General features: G+C 46.4%; 1 protein-coding gene across 3 annotated transcripts in view; it reads left to right on the forward strand.

Annotated features, from left to right (window-relative positions):
* The window catches only part of KHDRBS3 (KH RNA binding domain containing, signal transduction associated 3), a 188,329-nt gene that overhangs the window by 148,206 nt on the left and 26,727 nt on the right, over nt 1-13,396 (forward strand). The window lies entirely within an intron of this gene.

Below are 13,396 nucleotides of genomic sequence, written 5' to 3' on the forward strand. Positions count from 1 at the left end.
GTACCCAGGTTGACAAGGATATAAAATTCTTTTTCCTTTCAGGCTCAGGTCACATTTTTTTTCTCCTATAACTTGTAACGGTTGAGACCCTTCAGTCTTGGACTCTCAACTTGGTCTTGGTCTCTGTGAGTGGAAACCTGTGCATCGTGCTGGTATCCTTGAGGGTGTTGGCGCAGCCTGGGGGACCGGCACTGGTAGATGCTAGCCACAAGGTCACATAGTATCTCATTTAAGTGTCCCGGCAACTGTATCAAGTATGGGGCACCGTTCTCACTGTATAGATGAAGAAAAGGAGCACAGAGCACAAGATGAAGCCATTTGCCAGAAATCCCCTGTGGAGTGTAAACCTCTTACTTACTTGTGTCTCGTTGAGTCTGAATGGTTACAGCAGGAGCTGACGTATCTGTTTTACAAGTGGCGAACTGAGGGCTCAGAGAAGTAAAGGAGCAATCCGGAACGTGAGCCTTGACCTAGGGAGCTCGGAGTCTTAATGTTAGAGTGACAGCATTGTTAATATGATGGATCACGAGTGTTCATCCCTTTGGTCATTTATGTAGCCAAAATTTGTTGAATGTCCGTGTGCGTCGGGGATGCTCGATGCTTGGGATACAAAGATTATGGAGGCAAAGACCCTTTGAAAAGCTCCCAGGCCAGAAGGAAAAAAAAAAAATACTTAAGAGTAATGTAGTACGGTGATCGTTATGAGAGGTCTGAGGAACGCTTCGGGATTTCCCGAAGAAGGCAGCGCTAAAGTCTGGTTGAGAACCCTGAGGACCTTTCACTGAGAAAGGGAAGGGTGAGTAGGACTCACCAGGGTACAGACAGGGAAGGGCATTTCACCGAGCTGGAAGAGCGGGGCCCGGTGGGGGCAGCACGTGCCATCTGCAACTCCAGTTCGTGGGCAGAGCTAGAAGGTGTGAGGCGCGGCAGGGAGGTGGGGGGAGGAGCGGCCGCACTCTGCCCCCTGCGCGTGCTGAGACTCGGTGCCACGGGCAGCAGGTGGCCCGGAGCCCCAGAGAGTTAGACGCGAGGCGCGGTGAGTTTCGACTTGGATTCAGAGAGTCATTCCACGGCCATGGAGGGGCTGGACTGACAGGTGGGAAAGCCTCGAGGCAGGGACCAATTAAGAGGCTGGTGCATCATGAGGCCTTTAAATGTCAGGGAAGACTCACTGAAAGAGGCATCTTGCCTGACAACCCCCCGTCTGCCGTCTTTGAAGTGATCTTTGCAGTGTTGCAACTCATCATACCTGGAGGAGGACGGAGGATTGTGTGAGGGTGGCACACGTTGACAAATTGAGAAGCCACTCTTGGTTAGGTGTTCTGAGTGTTCGTCTAATCCTCATGACCTGTGACATAAACGTCAGTCCTTTCAAAGAAGAAGGAAACTGTGATTTATCAGAATTAGACAACTTACCTGAGATCACGCAGCTTACCGGCAGAGGAGCAGACTTTGAACCTGGGTCCTGCCTACACGTGTCCCCTCACGCCATGTGCCCCCCCAACAGCTGTCCCCCCCCACAGCCGTGTCCCACCCCCCCCCCCCACAGCCTTACTGGGTGTGACTAAGCAGCTGGTCTACTGGAAACTCCTGGAAACTAAGCAGCTATACGATGGAGGTTGACAAGATGGTTTTATGCACTGTATTAGTTTGCTAGAGTTACCGTAACAAAATAACCACAGTCTAGGTGACTGAGGCAATAGAATTTTATTTTCCCACAGTTACAGAGGCTAGAAGCCCAAGGTCAAGGTCTTGGGGGATTTGGTCTTTCCTGAGGCTTCTTCCCTTGACTTGCACATGGCCGCCTTCTTGCTGTGTCCTCACGGGGTCTTTCTCTGTGCACGTGCATCTCTGGTCTCTGTGCATGTCCACGTTTCCTCTCTTCCGATGGCACCAGTCAGATTGGATGAGGACCCACGCACAGCCTCATTTTAATTTAATCACCTCTTTAAGGGCCCCATCTCCAAATATGCTCCCATTCTGAGGTGCTGGGGGGTGGGGCTTCAACATACGATTTGGGGTGGGGGCACAGTCCAGCCCATCGTATGCACATACTGTAACACTTGGTTTAAGCACAACACTGAATGTCTCAGAATTAGAAATCTGGTATAAACCAGTTAGGATACCAAACGTTCAAATCATCCCCAGGACCAAAAAGTGAGTACTAACAAGGAAATCACCACCGATTCTTTTTCTCTCCCTCTCTCTGCCCCTGCCCCCTTTCTCAAAGTAAATAAATAAACTTAAAAAGAAAAGGAAATCGCTACCACCGTCCTCTTCAGCGACTTGAGTGTTTACTCTGTGCCTGGTACTGTTTCGTGGGCTTCACATCAATTCTCTGTCCCCTCTCAGCGTGCCCCGAAATAGTGCAAAATTCAAGTCTAAACATGCCTTTCCCTTGCATACAGGTTCAGAGAGGTTAAATGGCTCATCATCCACACTCGAAAGGCTGAGCAGTGGTACAAACCCACCTTGGCCCCAAAGCGTTCTCTTTGTACTTTGTTGCATTGCCTTTCCAGTCTGCTTTGATCTCAGTGGCTGGAATTAATTCCAATTAGTATGGCCCATAAACAGTCTTCAAAAATCTAATACTTTGTGATGCTTTTGAATCCCCTAAGAATTAGGCCTCCCATCTGATCAGGAAGCATTGCCTTATCAGACGTGGACTACCTCTCTCGAACCTAGAATTTCATTTCTGCTGCGTATTATTGTGGGACCGGACTGATGGAATTAGGGGCCTTATTTTTCCGATTTTACGTTAGTTCCTTTCGGCAGATAGCATTCACCGCCGCCCCTCTCAAGGAGCACACAGCCTTAGTGTTCACTAACAGAGAATGCCCCAGAACACTTGATCCGTGGTCTGAAAGTCCTGGACTTTGCCACTTCAGGTCCTGTAAAATCGACTTCGGACTTCAGTAGTCCTCTCACGTGTGCGTATAGTTCAGTGTTACTGCCGAATTCTTTACTTGGTTGGTCCCCTTTTAGATCGCAGAGCTGTTCTGAAGACGTTCTTTGACGCATGGTGTGGAAGAAAGAGCACAAGCACAGGTTCGACCGCACTGTCCACCGTGGCAGCTCACACACGTGCCCGCCGAGTGCTTGCAGTGTGGCTGGTGCGGTGGGTGTGCTGGGCGTGTAGGCCACGCGGCAGCGTCCGAAGACTTCATAGGGGATAGACGATGAAATAAACACCTTGCTGAAATTAATTTTACCTGTTTCTTTTTAAGAAAGCTTTTTTTAAAGCTTTTTTAAAATGTTTATTAATTGGAAAGAAAGAGTGGTAGGTGGGGGAGGGACAGGGTGAGAGGGAGAGAGAGAGAATACCGAACAGGCTCCACGCTGTGAGCACAGAGCTCGACGCAGGGCTTGAACTCACGAGCTGTGAGATGGCCCTTGACCTCCCGAGCCAGCTGGGCGCCGCTCTTGTTCTTTTTAACGTGGCTACTAGCGAACTTTAAACTACAGATTTCTCGTAGATAATGCAGCCTTAAGTAAGACCGCGGCTTGCTCTGTCTCTGGCGAGACAGCACAGCGTGGTGTCTCTGGATGAGGGCGCGCACCCCTGGGGTAAGCAAACCAGCACACCAGGTACAGAGAGGGCCAACACGTGGTCATCCTCGTAAACTTCTGATGTTTTGTGTCGCGTGGAAACATAACTTCTTAATACTGTGGCACACGTGCTACACGTGCATGTAAACGGTCACAGTTACGAGATCAAAAATGGTTCTCCTGATACGGATGTGATACGGAAGACTTCTGGAGATCCGGGCCACGGTGGTTAAGAGACTGGTCTACCTGTATTTAGACCCCACGTTGATATTTGCTGGTTATGTGGCTTTGGGCAAGATGTTTGACCTCTCTCAGCCTCCGTTTGTCACGTGTGCAACTTTGCTGCTTCTTTAGACGGCCAGCCTGAAAGTCGCATGAGTCAGGAGAGCCCACAGTCTCTGGGAACCATGGAGAGGGAGGCATGTCAAACACAATAACTTACGGGAGGCACCCAGGGCAGTCGGCGTGCCAGGCAGTTGGGGCAGTGTGGGAGGCAGTTAGCACCGTTGAGCTGAGTAAACGCCCGCTCTCCTTCCCCAGTTCGAAATCACTCTGCTTCTCATTTCACGCAGGGAAGGCACCAGCAAATCCGGAAAGGGTGTGTGTGAGTAAATGATTTACAGGGAGAGTGAGAAGAGAGGGACCTTGCGGAGGGCATGGCCAGTGTCGGTATTTACTGTAAACGGATTAGCAAACTGAGCAGCCGTAACCCACTTGAAAACACAACAGAGCAAAACAGCAGGCCTCTGTGGCTGGCCATTGGGTATTATTACCTGCTGTGGGAAGGGGTCCCTTTCAGTAATGACGTTTAAACTTCATGAGCTGGAATCATTTTAGGACGCTGTTTTGTTGCACAAATACCGGTTTCTCTCAGGAGGTTTTACAAGTGAGGATTTTTTTTCTCCCAATTTTCAAATACCTTGTATTAAAATTAGAGTACAAATGAGACTCCCTGCAGAGTGAGAGAAAATTCGGTGTAGTTCAGCTACATTTCCCCATTGATTTTTGTAATGACCTTGGTAGTGCTGATGTTGTGGTGTAAAACAAAGCATTGTTTATCTAACTCCACACATTTAATGAGTACCAAGCTGTCAAGACAGTTACTGTGAAGAGAAATGGGAACCGTTCTTTATGATATTGGAATTGTTCTAATACACGCTGGTTCAGAACTAGTTATTGATTGATTTTGGACACACCTCCCGAATAGCTCTGGTGAATAAAAAAGAGCAGGTGTTAAATGGCCTCAGCCCTCGGGGACCTGCCTGCCCCTGCTCTGGCAGGACTGGAGTCTTCACAGAAGTGCTAGTTTTGACTCTTGGAAACCCTTTGTAAATATATCCGTTTCGTGCTCAATTAGATGGGATTAGTTCTTCAGCGGATGTTTTATTTATAATCCTGCTGACACTTGCCGTTGCACAGCGCGGTGACCGTAGCTGGTAACACTGCGTTAGACTCGGTGAGTTTGCCGGGAGAGTAGATGCCAGGTGCTGTCACACACAAAACGGTGACTTGGCGAGGCCAAAATAGGTCAAGAGCTTTAAAATTTTTTTTTTTCAACGTTTATTTATTTTTGGGACAGAGAGAGACAGAGCATGAACGGGCGAGGGGCAGAGAGAGGGGGAGACACAGAATCGGAAACAGGCTCCAGGCTCCAAGCCATCAGCCCAGAGCCCGACGCGGGGCTCGAACTCACGGACCGCGAGATCGTGACCCGGCTGAAGTCGGACGCTCAACCGACTGCGCCACCCAGGCGCCCCAGTCAAGAGCTTTAAAAACTATCACAGTGTTGTAGTTGGTGTGTCTCGTAATTGTAAATTCGCAAAGGAATATTTGATCCCTCCTGTGATCACAAAGTAGCACAAAGGCACACACTGCACAATATCGGTTTCACTAAGGCACATCCGTGTGAGTGTGAGGTCTTTCTCCTCTGTGTTCACTTTAACCTTAGAAGGTGGATATGATAATCCCCATTTTAGTCTTGAGAAAACTGAGACCCAGAGAAAGACTTAATAAGTGACCTGAGTTACCCACTTGGTGACTATTGATTTCAGTCCTTTCTCTTTCCGTTACAGGAATGTTCTCCCAAGAGTAGTACACGTATCACTAATGTTTCACAACATGCTTGCAGGTGGCACACAGCCAGACCTTTTTTTTTAGATAAAGGTCTGATGATTTTATTTTATTTGTTATTTTTTTTATTTTTAAAATTTTTTTTCAACGTTTTTATTTATTTTTGGGACAGAGAGAGACAGAGCATGAACGGGGGAGGGGCAGAGAGAGAGAGGGAGACACAGAATCGGAAATAGGCTCCAGGCTCCGAACCATCAGCCCAGAGCCTGACGCGGGGCTCGAACTCACGGAAGGCGAGATCGTGACCCGGCTGAAGTCGGACGCTTAACCGACTGCGCCACCCAGGCGCCCCAAAGGTCTGATGATTTTAAAGTTACTGGGAAAATAATCAGCATGTCATGTCAGGCACATGATTTTATGAATGTTGCTGTAATTCGATTACGATACATTAAAGCGGAAACAAAGTCTGTATAGAAAGTAATGTTAGGTCACTAGGTGGGTGGGTGGTGCCCATGATGGCGGACGTCCTGCCACAGGTCCGGAGGTGCCGCAGGGTGGCCGACACCACAGTCAGTATTTGTTTCCCTGGGTAATGAATGGCCAGCTAAGGAGCGCCACTGCTGCCATGGGAAGGGTGGCCAGTGAGTCCGAGGGCGGTGTTTAGGTCTCCCTCTGAGTTACTGAACTCTCGATACTTTGTACTAAAAGCAAGCCAGGTTTTATAGCTTCAACAGGAAATTCCTTAGAATTAACAAAAAAGAAAATAGGGAAATCTTCCAGATTCATTAATTTGGCACACATTGAAGACATCAAGTATCCATTAAATACTTTGGAAGCATTTGTTACGGTACCAGCCCACCGTTTCGTTTTTGTTCTTGTGCCCGCCGTTTCGTTTTATCCCCAAGAACCTCCAGAGGAGTGTCAGGCTTTACTTTTACAAAGAAGGAGACTGACGCTCAGGGAATGTGAACTTGACCAAAGTCACCTAGTTGACAAGTCAGGCCTCCTACGCAGCTCTCTTAAAGCTCGAGCCCGTGTTCTTTTGCTTAACTTGAAGGCAACAAGTGGCAAAACCTGGCCCTGTAAGTGTGGAGAATACCCAAGTCCTGTCCTCCCCTCCGCTCCACGTGGCATCTTCACGGCGATCTTTACAAGCGCGTGGAAACATAGGCGAGGGGCGGACGCAGGCTAGTGGTGGTAAATCAACTGCCAGTGTCCGTGCACTCTTTCGTGTTCTTGAGAATACACGAGATTTATGGCTGAGGAATTGCGAAATGATGGCGGTATGTGGAAACAAAGTCCACCGGGGAGATGTACTACATCATTTGGATTTCGCGCTGCCATCTGCTTAATAGCGTTGAGAAGGCTGAAACGGTGCTTATGATCAGCCATTCAGAGCCGCGACAGATGCTGCGAGCCCGCGCACAGGCCAGGAGCGTCGCTGCTGAAATGTAGGCTATGTGACAGGGTTTCCAAAAAGTTGGCGTGCTGGTGAGCAAACCCCAGCTTTACACCTTCGCTATAAAATTGCGATCTCCTCGCGGGCTTCCCCTGTGTTTCCTTCCGCCTTGTCCCACACATCCTTAAAATGTATTTTTGTGGATTTGTAGGAGACTTTCCCTAACAGATCCTCTATGATTTAGTTAAATTGTGGCATGATTTAGTCTCAAAGACGGGGGGATGGGGGGGCTATAACACCCCCATTCAAAGCTAACCAGGATTCGAATCCCGGCTCCATCCATCACTTCCCTTGCTGCGTGGTTTGGGCCCGGTCACTTGTTCAGTCTTCTTCTCTCATCCGTCAAACGAAGACAGTATTTGACTCGTAAGATGGTGATTGGCTGGGACGGCAGGCGTGATGTACAGAGCAGAGGTTCGGTAAACTCGCTCACGTGGCACGTACTGGCCGCCACACATTGTGCATTTCGCAGCCTGGTGGCGGTAGGGCCCTGTTACCATCCCATTGTACAGAAATGAGGAAATTGCGGCACGGAGGCCGTGGAACTTCCCTGAGGCTCCTGGAGAGTAAGTGCTAGCTAGAGGTGGCCTGTGAGCACAGACAGTCGGAGCGTTCTTCTGTACTGTCTGCCGTGCACCGGCTGCTGTTAGGAGTGCTCGGTTCCCGCATCTAGAAACTTGTACAGCCTTTTTCCGAGGAAGACTCCAGTCGGTAAAATCCCAACAAATAATCTGAATAAAATTATGCATGCCGTTTTGATTGCCCATTTGTGAGACGGAAAAGTATTGAAGGCATCATTTAATTTGGATGATTGGAGTCCTAAAATGTTTGGAGGCACAGACGTGAGGTCAGAGCTTGAAGTTACTTGTGAAGAATGATTTATAATAGAGAACGTCAGGGCGCTTGAATTTCTCAGAATCTAGTCAAACCTCATTTACCGGACTCACAACTTGAGAGGCTGAAATAATTCAGACATAGTACAGATTGTATTTGCCCTTCTATTTGTCACCACGGAGGGACATGTTCCTTTTGGAAAGTAATTTACAAGTGTTCATCAAGAACCTCAAGTGTCCATAACCTTTGACTCCATATTTGCACAGTAAGTGTCTGAACTTATTTTTCGGTGAGTGTCTGACAGTGGAAGTATGCTTACCAGCACTTTAACGCGAATAAGCAGCTCCTGGCAGAGTTCAGGGAAGGAGATACGACATTTTAGATGTGGGAAAAAACCTATACGTATCACCTTGGCCGAAGTAACACCGATAAAACAGTGCCTTAAGGAAGGCTGAGTCAAGACTTGGTTCATGAGGATGGAGAGCTAGCTCCTGGATATGAGTCACAGCTCTGTGTCGGCCAACAGTGCAGCTGAGGCCACCTGACCTAACCTACGCTCAGGTTCCTTGTCCGTAAAACGCGGGTGATGCTAACAGTAACTACCTTATAGGACTCTTCTAGAGTTGACGAGTTTAAGTATACGGAAAGCACTTTGAACAGTTCCTGGCACATTGTAAATGCTATCATCAGCTGTCATCACTGTAATTATCTAAAAATCCTTGGGGCTAAGAGTCTGAGGTTCAGAATTTTTGAATTTTGGAAAGACAATATGGTTACGGACCATCTGTTACCCAACTCTGGTGGAGGCTTGTGCTTCTCCAGGAGAGCGGTTACCCCTTGGATTATTTGAAGTTTAAGATCAAGGAAAATGTGATTACAGAGAGATGAAAAGCATGTATGGCAAATTGAAAAGCGAAGAGATTTCTGAAGAGGGACGTGGTGCTCAGCCTTGGCGGTTACCAATATAACAAGATTGTTCGTGCTAGCAACTGACTGTTAAATAGGATGGATTAAAGGATTAGTGGAGGACCATCCCATCCATTAGAAGTCATCACGGTGGCAAGGACTCTCTCGATTTGGCCCCGATTTTGTCTGTAGACTCATTCAGGTCACCCACCGATACAGTCCAACCTTATGTTGAATTGTTCAGTCTCGGCTTGTGGGTAATTTGCTCGATCACACATTCAGTAGGTGTCAGAGTGTAAGTTATGAGAGTAAATTTAATTCCTTCATGGCTCCTTCAGTTATTTTCCCTACATAGACCTTTTAAGGACATTGTGGTTGTTTGGCATATTTGTATAAAAATTAGATGTGATTTCTTTTAGACTTTTCCAGAATGGCACAAACAGGATGATTTGCTTTTCTATACATTTTAGTCCTTGCCACATTGCTTGCATGAGCAGCGGGCTCCTTGAATCAGTGGTTTTCTCATCCGGCAAGTGTCCCTGACCCTGTCTTCGTGGCACATCCCCTTCCTTCCCTGTCCTGTTACGCACTAAGCCGACCTTCTGTGTGTTCAAAATGCTCTCCTTGCCCCTCCTCTCCAGTGTGCCTTCTAGACTGTTGAGACTCTGTCTGCTTTTTATACAGAGAGGCCCTCGAGAGACCCTTTGTATTCATCTTTCTGTTCTCAGTACCTAGTGCAGTCTGGTCAGACAAGTGATCTACCTGTGTTTTCAGTTAAACTAATAACATTCAAGAAGTCAGCATCTGTTTTAAAAGTTCCTTTACTGGAAACACAGTAAGAAGTCTGATAGCATTGAACATCTCCTGTGAAAATGCATGCAGTCCTCCCTCCTCCGGCTGTGTAGGAGCATCCCTGGTAACAGTCGTAAATAAAGAAAAAGCAGGTGCCCCGACCAGTCTTCTGTTTATTTTTTTTAATCTGGGTCTTGGTGTAGCACAGCTATCTGGAAGTTTTTTAGACTCTACAGGTAACTTCGATGGGCCAACGATGCCAACGTTGAGGACTACCCTTCTTGACTAATAAGCATTATGTAATGAGGTATTATTTATACCTTCCTAGTGCCTGGCAGCTAGTTGCTAAGTAAATGTTTGTTTCCCAAAGAAATAAGTTATTGGCATTTCTGTAATGTCTTCCATTCTTTCGTTCAGCAAATGACTGTTGAGTACCTACTGTGTGCCAAGAACTCTCCTAGATGCCTGACAAGTGTCAGTGAACAAAAAGGATAAAGGCTGTGCCCTTATAGAGCTCAAATCTGGTGCTACTCATGTCTAAATATGACAGTCATGCTTAGCTTCATGGAGGAGGTGATCTAAGACTTGAACGAGGTGACAGTTTGCCCCGGGGACATCTGCAGGAGCAGAGGCCTGTGGAAAAGATCCCTGGGGGTCCATCTCATGTATTCTGGCATCTTTAAGGGCTGTGTTCTGCCCTTTGAACTTATAATTTTAAGTTCTTTGGGTAGAAAACTTCAAATTTCCCTTTGGAATAAGATATTTTTGAATGATTTGGGACAAAATGTTTTCACTGTCCAAGAACATGCTCTAATGGCTTCCTATCCTTCTATCTCAGTGTGGTTGAAGGGGCTTGCAGACTTAAATCTCTGAAGTTACAGGAAGAGACTGTTGCCCACACTCACTGACTCCCTGGCCTGTGGCAGCTTTGGTTGGCAGGATAATGGCTCTCAAAAATGCCCACATCCCAATCCTCAGGATCCATGTTTCCTTACGGGGCAGCAGGGACTTTGACTTTGCAGATATGGTCAAGGATCTTGAGGAGGGGAGACTATCCCTCATGATCATAACTGAAAATTCTTTTACCAAAATATATTAGCACATGAAAACTCGGTTACTTTCCACAACCAAGTAGAGTTTATCTCAGCAACGCAAGATTTCTATAATACGTGAAAGTCAATCAGTGTAATTCGCCACATTAACTAAGTAATGGAGAAGAATCATGTGATCGTTTCCACAAATTCGGGAAAGATGTTTGACAGAATTTAACAAACAGAGATGTGGGCAAACTGGAAATGCAGGGCAGTTTTTCCCAAGTTGATAAAAGACATCTGCCAGAACACACACACACACACACACACACACACACACACACACACACAGATACACACCCTCAAGCTGACATCAGACTTAACTGAAACAGTCCCTGCTTTCCTGCCAAGGCTAGGGGCACAGCAGCTTTGAGAGCCCCCGCTTGCACTCGTGTTGTGCTGAGAGGCCCGATCTGTGCAGGAAGGTGAGTAAAAAGGAATGATAGGCATACAGACTGAAAAAGAAGAAGTTGACTGTCTTTATTCACTGATAACATGATCAGGTGGTTGCAAGTCCTAAGGGACCCACGAAAAGACTATTCAGACGAATCAGTCAGTTTATCAATTGTAACGCAGTCAGTATACAAGTCCTGTGTTTCCATGCACTAGCAATTAACAAGTGGAAGACAGTCCCCCAGAGAGACCATGTAGCATTGAAAAACATAAAATACATAGGACCATTTTCAAACAGCTTTATTGACACATATTTTACATGCTGTACAATTCACCATTGAAATTAAAAAATGTAATTACTTTTAGTAAATTTGCAGAGTTGCGCACCCGTCCCCATAATCCCATCTGAGCACATCTTTCTCATTGCCATCCACTCCCTCCTCCCTGTTACGGTGAATCCCTTTCCTAGCTCCAACCCCGGGCCCCCACCAGCATCATTTTTATCTTTACAGATTTCCCTTTTCTAGGCACGTTAGATAGATAGACTCAAAATGTCTGCTCTTTTACATCAGCATTTTTCACTTGGCATTGTGTTTTTGAGGTTCACCCCCATTATAACATTTATCTGTCGTCTTCTTTTCTTACCGAATGGTGGTCCGTTTATGGGTAGACTCCACTTTGTGTATACATTGCCCAGGTGATTCATACGGGGTTGTTTTCACTTCTTAGCTCTTACGAATGGCACTGCCGTGCACACTGGTGTGCAAGTCTGTGTGAGCTTGTGTTTTCACTTCCCTCGAGTAGATATCTAGGAGCAGAGTTGCTGAGTCCAGTGGTAATTTTATGGTTGACTTTTTAAGAAACTGCCCAACTGCTTTTTGAAAGCAGCTCCACCATTTTAAATTTCCACCAGTGATGTGTGAGGATTCTTAGGGGTAATTTTAGCAAAAAATGTGCAAGACCTCTATACTGACCACGGTTAGTAAAACACTGCTTATAGGAAGTAATGAAGACGAAGCTAAATGGAGACACGTGCCCCATGCTTTCGTACTGGAGAACTCAATGTTGATGAAGATGTTGGTTCTCCCCGAAATTATCTATAAATTCGGTACAGTCCAGAACCTCTACAGGTAGGTTTGTATATTTGTTTATTTAAATTCAGAGGACCTAGAGTAGCCAAAGCAGTCTTGACGATGAAGAACACATTTGGAACACTGACTTCCCGACTTACAAAACCAGAGTAAGGGAGACTCCGTGGTACTGTGCAAGCGTGGGTAACGGGCCAGTGACTATCCAGAAATGGCCCCACGCTTAACTGCTTTCGAGGGCACCAGAGCAATTCGGTGGGTAAAGAATTGTCTTTTCAGTAAGTGTAATGCTGTAACAATTAGGTATTTGAGTAGCAGGGATAGATTTGATTCCCCCCCCCCCCCGCTGCCCCCTCCCACCCCTCACTCACTCCGTTTACAAATGGTAATCTGAGATGGTTCATGACTTCAGGGTGAAGTTAAATTTATAAAACTTATAGGGAAAAATACTGAAAAAATAGAAATGAAGAAAAGATTTAGAAATTTGACTCCATCAAAATTTCAAACATCTCCTAATCAGAGGACGTCATTAAAAAAATAGACAAGCCACTGTCAGGGAAAACATCTTTGCAACACATATATCTGACAAAGGACTTTTATCTGAACTCTATAAAGAAACTGTGAAACTCAATAAGAAAAACATAATCCAGTTTTTATAATAGGCAACAACCTAGACCAGAAGTGTCACAAAAGTATATGTTCAGATGGCCACGAAGAATATGCAGAACTGCTCAGTCGTTGGTTGTCCAGGAGGTGCAAATGCAAGTTACAACCTCAGTGGGGCGCCGCTGCACGTGCCCTCCCCCCTGCCCACCCCTTGAGCGGCTAACACGAAAATCACGAACAGCACCAAGCGTGGGCACGGTTACAGGGCAACTGGAACTCATACATGTGTAAAATAGCACAACTATGAGATGTTTGGCCGTTTCTTCAAAAATGTTGAACCATAGGGACATCTGAGTGGCTCAGTTGAACATCAGACTTCGGCTCGGGTCATGATCTTATGGTTGGTCGGGCTCACCGCTGTCAGGGCAGAGTCTCCTTCTGATCCCGTCTCCCCCTCTCTCTGCCCCTTCCCCGCTTGCACGCTCTCTCTCAAAAATAAACATTCTTTTTAAATAAATAAATGAACAATAAAGATGTCGAACATCTATCTACCCTATAAACCAGTAATTCTACTCCTGATAATTTTATCCCAGAGAAATAAGAATGTG

The sequence above is a fragment of the Prionailurus viverrinus genome, chromosome F2, assembly GCF_022837055.1.
Source record: "Prionailurus viverrinus isolate Anna chromosome F2, UM_Priviv_1.0, whole genome shotgun sequence".
NCBI classification, from domain to species: domain Eukaryota; kingdom Metazoa; phylum Chordata; class Mammalia; order Carnivora; family Felidae; genus Prionailurus; species Prionailurus viverrinus.